This window comes from Schistocerca piceifrons, chromosome 8 (genome assembly GCF_021461385.2).
Source record: "Schistocerca piceifrons isolate TAMUIC-IGC-003096 chromosome 8, iqSchPice1.1, whole genome shotgun sequence".
In the NCBI taxonomy this organism is placed as follows: domain Eukaryota; kingdom Metazoa; phylum Arthropoda; class Insecta; order Orthoptera; family Acrididae; genus Schistocerca; species Schistocerca piceifrons.
Window position 1 is genome coordinate 483,902,595 of NC_060145.1, and position 6,869 is coordinate 483,909,463.

A 6,869-nucleotide genomic window follows, 5' to 3' on the forward strand; every position below is an offset into this window, starting at 1 on the left:
TTGATGTTAAGGACAGTGTCAAGACACTCCATATATTTTGTTGAATTTTGCTGGAAAGATGTTGACTTATACCAGTCACAATAAGCAGCCATAAATTTCTACTTATTTCCTTTAAATAAAAAAAAGGTAGAACTCTGTCATTCATCTGTTTAGGAAATGTTCTACCTCAAAATGTCTTGTCATAATTTTGGAAATGCCTGCACACAATGGTTTCTTCTTTCGAGTAAAGATGGAGGAGTCATAGGGTGCCGTGTCAGGATAATTCAGAGCATCTACTAATGTGTCCTGTGTACAGTGAGTCATGGTATTGACCATCGAAAAGTACTGCTGTGGACATCTTCCTGTCTTACAATTTTTTATAGTATGCTCCTGTAATGGTTTGCCCCCTTACAAGCATAATGTGGTAGTGTCACATTGCAGCAGCCCCAAAAAAACACTCCACTCTACCTCTTCTGACAGCAGTTACATCTTCGCCTTTAATGATGGTGGTGAATTTTCATGTTTCCACTGCTTGCTTTGCATCTTTTTCTCATGGTCATAACTATATATCTGTCACTTGTCTGTGATAACTGGACAGATATTGTTAAGACAGTTTGATAGCTGGCGGTAGAGACATGTTCATAGTCGTTTATAGTATATATAATGAGGTCAGTACAGATTTCAAATGTAAAATATTTTGGGTCAAGATAAGTGTTAAAGCTGGACCAAACATGCTCATCAGATGCTTTTACAGACCCTGCCTCAGGAATAGTAGTTGTGGAACATTTGAGGGGAGTGTTGGAGAATGTTTTGTGTCCATTTCCTGGTTGCGTTATAATATTAAGTGGCCATTTCAACTTAGCAGTTATAGACTGGGAGATTCAAGTGTCTGATGAAGGTAATAAGGAAAGGGATTCTTGTGAAATTCTTCTAAATGCCTTATCTGAAATTTATCTTCAGCAACCAAGCAGAGAACCAACCCTTGGAAATAACATATTAAATCTGGTCAACAAAAGGCTTGAACTTTTTGAACCAGTTAGCACAGAACACAGGATCAATGATTATGAGGCAATTACAGCTTCACTAAATACTACTGTAATTAGGAATATAGAGAAAGGTAGGAAGTTATTTCTGCATGGCAATAGTGAAAGAAACAGATTTCAGATTATCTTGAGTGGTCTGTATGAAAATTTCATTTACAGCGCTGAGAATGTTGAGCATCAATGGAAAAAACTCAAGATTGTTGAACAATACATTTTAGATAGGAATGCACTGAGAAACAATGTGAGGGATGGAAAAGACCCTCCATGATTTAACAGCTCTGTTAGAAACCTACTACAAAAGTAAAGAGAGATTCATGAAAGTTTAAACAAAGTTAAAAGCCTCATAGACAAACAAAAACTGAATGAAGCCAAAGCTACTGTAAGAAGAGTCATTGATGAAGCATTCAGTGCATTCTATTTATCAACTTGACAGAAAGTGCTAAGAAGTTTTGGTCTTACGTTAAATCAGTAAACAAATTGAAGCTGTCTGTCCAGACTCTCTGTGGCTGTAACAAAATTGAGATAGAGATGACACAGAGAAGACCAACATACTAAATCTCTTTCTACATTACTGATTCACTGAGGAATATCATACTGCAGTTCCTCCCTTAAATCACCACATGAATGTCAGAATGACAGATACTGAGATAGGTGATCATAGGAAAAAAAGGCAACTGAAATTGCTCAGTAAAGGACCACTAGATGTGGTAGGATAACAATATGATTTTATTTAGAGCAAGGAAAAGAACTTGCTGCTCTTGTAGCAGCAGTGAACTGTCACTGGAGGAGTGAAGCATTCCTAGTGAGTGGAAGAAATTGCAGGTCATTCCAGTTTTGTAGATTGGTCATAAAACAGACACACAAGTACCTCTGACATCAATCTGTTGTATAATTTTGGTATGTGTTTTGTGCATGCATATCGTGACATTTCTGGGGTCAAAAAATCTGCTGTATAGGAATCAGTGGGGATTCTGAGAACAATGGTCATGTGAAATCCAGCTCACTCTCTTTGTCAATGAGGCACAAAAAGTAATATATACTGGTGCCCAGGTTGATGTATCCTTCCTTGGCTTCTGGAAAGTGTTCGATACTGTTCCACACCACTGCCTAATGAAATAAATACGAGCATACAGAATATCAAATCAGCTGTGTGATTTGATTAAATTTGTTTCTAGCAAACAGAACACAGCTCCCTTTCTCAATGCAGAGAAATCTTCAGATGTAAGAGAAACTCCTTGCATAGCCCAGGGGAGTGTTATAGGACTATACTTTTCACAATATATACAAATCACTTAGTGGATAATGTTGGAAGCTCCACAAGTCTTTTTGTGCACTGTGCTGTTGGATGCAACACTAGAAAATTGTTGAGAAATGCAGGAAGACGTGGAGAGGATTGACACTTGGTGCAGGGATTGATAATTGATCCTCAATATAAAGAAATGTACTGTGTTGCACATAAATAGGCAGAAAGACCCATTGTTGTATGTTTGTACAATTGGACAACAATCACTGGAAGCAGCCCCATCCATAAAATATCTAGAAGTATGCATGTGGAGCAATTTAAGTGGGAACAAACACACATAACTAATTGCAGGTAAGGCAGATGCCAGACTTACATTAATTGGAAGAATCCTCAGGAAAAGTAGTCCTCCACACAGGAGGTCGCATACAAAACCATATTGGTCATCAGTCTGGGATCTTTATCGAACAAGATTGGAAGCAGAAATCCAAAGAAAAGCAGCATGTTTTGTTACAGATTCATTTAGTAGGTGTGAAAGTGTCTCAGAGACGCACAGCCAACTTCAGTGCCAGTCACTGCAAGAGGTGTTTTTCATCACAATGTGATTTATTGTTAAAAGTCTGAGAGCACACATTCCTCGGCGAGTCAACCAAACTATTTCTTCTCATTGGTATATCTTGCAAAAAGACCACAAAGGTAAAATTAGAGAGGTTCAAGCTCACATGGAGGCTTAGTAACAGTTTTTCTTCCTGTGAACCTTTGGTGACTGGAACAGGAAAGGTGAGAAGTGGTAGTGGGACATCAGGTACTTTTCACCACACACTGTAAAGTGGCCTGTGGAATGTATATGTAGATGTAAACGGAGATATAAAAAGAAGTCACCTGGATTGGTCTGATACAGGTGTGACATTTGTGCTACCGGCTCAGTTCAGTGGGTGTGAGTAGTCTCGGTACCCAGCAGATGGCAACCTTTGTCACATTTAAAATATTGTACGAGGTGTTGAAAACTGATGACAAATTTGTACTCCTTAACTGTCACCTCCACTGCAATACTCTGGTCTTTGAAAACTGAGGCATCGACTTCTCTCGCAATTCCTGGTTTTTCATAGAAAGTCAGTCTTCCACGTCATTCTTTGTCATTCATACTTGTTTCAGCATACTGAGAGTTTCTGTACCACCAAACCATGACTTTGAGCAAGTCAGCATACTCCCATCCAAATTACCACTCGATATTTCACCATTTAGTTCTGCCTGCTCTAGAGGCACACTGCAGTACTGTGACTTGGGAACTTTGTGTGTACCGGGGCTGCAAACCTATACCTGCAAACAAAGAAAGAATTAATTTTGTAACTTTATTTTTTGAAGTGTCTATTAAAACTTTGTGACTGTCTTTCATATTCATTCCACGTTTGTGTGTCTCATTTTGCTAGAAATTGTAAATAGCTGTGTTAGTTTGCAAAAACAGTTTCCCATAAGAAAAGCATTTGAAAGCAGTGAGCTTGCTTGAATTGCAGCCTGATTACACGATTAATAAAAATTTGTGTAAATATTTTGTTTAGAATCATTTGGGTGCAATCCATACTGCATGTGACATGATGGAATGAAGAATAACATGTCTGTTGCATGCATGCATGACTATTCCGATCTCCTGAGGAATTCACCCCACTTAGTGTCCCCACAATCAATCAACCAAAACTGGTACCACTCAAAAAATGCATTGCTCTTCACAGTGGAGATAGAAAAGCATTCCCACTGATGTTTGTAATTTAATCCTCAGTTACATAAATGGACCTAAGATCTAGACTAGTGCATAATTTCTCTTACAAGGTAATTCTCCAGAGAAATGAATATGTAGGTAACAATTTATAGCCTTGTATTTCACTTAATGTTATTGGTGATGGGGTAGTCAGTACTCAAGAAGCTCTTTACTAACTTTAACATTAAATTGTCATGGCTAATAGAAGAATTTTTGCCTTCTTCAATTTGATATTTTATTTCCAACACTGCTGGAATGTACCTGATCATGTTTGATTGTCTGCATGTTTTGTCCATAGCAAAGCCACTGGTGATGTCAAAACTGAAGTAGACTTCTAATATTTCATAAATCTCGTACATGCTTTGTGGTTGTGACTCCTTTACGTGATGTAAATAACAGGTATGTAATTTAAATGTGTGAGTTTCATTCTCAAAGTTCCATTATTATAACAGTTTTGCAGCATAAGATACAATTGTACCCAGAGAGCAACATCTGAAAAATATGTTATATCCTTTCTTAGTTTGAAGGTGCCTGTTATGGCAGTATTAATTCCTACAGTTTTCATCCTCAGTTAATAATAGACAGTAGCTTCCTTACTTTTTTGGGGGCATGTAATGTGCTGTGTTTCCTGACGTCCAGAAGGCATTCAATACAGTTCAAAACTGTCATTTAAATAATGAAAAATAAGCTTATTGAATACCAGACCAGATTTGCGACTGCTTCAGGACTGTATAGAAGCTGGAATTCAGTACATTATTCTCAATGAGACAAAATCATCAGATGTAGAAGTAATTTTGGGTGTATCTCAATGGAATGTTACAGAGCCATTACAGTTTACAATTTATGTATAAATGATCTAGTGGATAACACTGAAAGATCAATGAGGCTCTTTGCGAGTGATGCTGTTGCCTATAGGAAGGCTCCAATGCCAGAAGACTGTGGCAAATTTAAGGAAGATTGTGAAGTGTTCTCTATCTGCTGATCCTGAATTTAAATAAATGTCATATGTTGCATATAAATAAAAGCACTCTGTCTTCAGGCCATGAGAGGCCTACCGGGACCATCCAACCACCGTGTCGTCTTCGGTGGAGGATGCGGATAGGAGGGGCATGGGGTCAGCACACTGCTCTCCTGGTTGTAGGTATTCTTGACTGAAGCTGCTACTATTCGGTCGAGTAGCTCTTCAATTGGCATCACGAGGCTGAGTGCACCCCGAAAAATTGCAACAGCGCATGGCGGCCCGGATGGTCACCCATCCAAGTGCCAACCATGCCCGACTGCACTTAACTTCGGTGATCTCACGGGAACCAGTGTATCCACTGTGGCAAGGCCATTGCCATATGTTGCATATAAACAATTAAATGGTTCTATTACTGTTTAATTATATTATTGTCAATAATTTGGTGGAAAAAGCAACATAAGTAAAAGTGACCTAAAGAGGTATGGCAACATAAAACTAACTACAGGAAAAGTAGATGCCTGACATGAAAGGAGTGGCTTTCAAAACACTTTTTCAGCTGATTATTGTTTATTGATCAGCCTTGGGCACTTACTGGGATGGAACAATAGATGAGATGCAGAAGATTCAACAAAGCGTTATGAATTTTGCTGCAACTTCATTGAATAAGTGTGATAGCATTACAGAGGCCAACTTCAACTAGCAGACTCAGCTAGAGGGGCATTGTCTGTCACAGAGAGATTTAATGTAAAAAGAAAAAGAAAAAAACTCAAGGTCATACAGAGAATAGAACAGAGGAGGAGAGAAAAGACGGTGCTAGCATGAGTACACTCGACGCCACACTGTGTGGTTGCTTGCTGAGTGCAATGCAGACATCAGTTTCACTCAGCTTCTTCTGTTGAAATTGTGATGCATTGTTAAGCAAATAAATGATACATCACCAAGTTTTAAAATACCATTCATTCATTGTGCTCCGTACACCTTAAGCTCTCACAAGTTTTAGGCCTTGAGAAGACATATGTGTCACAGAAAGATATCCATTGTTGGGAAAAAGTACTGCTAATTCGTTTTTAGTTTCACTAGTGTGATATTCTACTTAGGCACAGAGAGGAAATGGAACAACAAGGAAGAAAGAGATTACAACAAAATCCAACTTTTAGCTGCTTACAGGCATTGATAAATATCAACAGGGACAGTTGATATAAATCTTCATACAAACAAGGAAGAAAAGTGAGAGAAGATGGAAATGTGGACACTGCCTTTTTACAACCTTTGTTCTTTTTGCTTGAACTCTTCCTGCTGAATAGTTATTCAGTTGGTGATAGGGAAGAGTCTCAGCTATTGGTGGTTGTGCTTGCCAACACTTGTCACTGCATTGTTCTTTGAGTCAACTGATTGCATTACAGTACACAATTTTAAAACCTCCATTGTAAACTTGCAAATCTCAGACAAACAATTAAAAAACAGAACAACAAATGTTATATATAAAAAAATTACTACATTGAGAGAAATTTTACAGTAACAACTTTAAATATAAATATTTACTGACACACTTAAATCCTTATTTGGTAAGGCAATGGAACTTGTCAGTGTTGAAAATTTGAGTATGAGCAATTACTTAACATAGTAGATGTGAGTAAGAAATTTTTCTGCACAATTCATATTCCTTGTAAATAATACCACCATTATTATGTAACGCAACATGTTTTTTCTTTATCACTTGATTAAAAATATTAAATTAATATTTTTCCAGGAATCACACTTTTTATAATAAACTTGTGGTATTGCAATACAGAAAAGTTTAACCAAAAATGGTGAAATAGGTCTTTGGAAAATACTCATATGAGAAGTTTCTGTTAGTTTTGAAAAACCAGATTTGTAGATGTCACACAG

The 6,869-nt window shown here is 37.6% G+C and overlaps 1 pseudogene; it reads right to left on the reverse strand.

The window, feature by feature from the left end:
- Nucleotides 1-5,238: 5,238 nt before the first annotated feature.
- LOC124712913 lies at nucleotides 5,239-5,356 on the reverse strand (annotated as a pseudogene).
- Nucleotides 5,357-6,869: the final 1,513 nt, after the last annotated feature.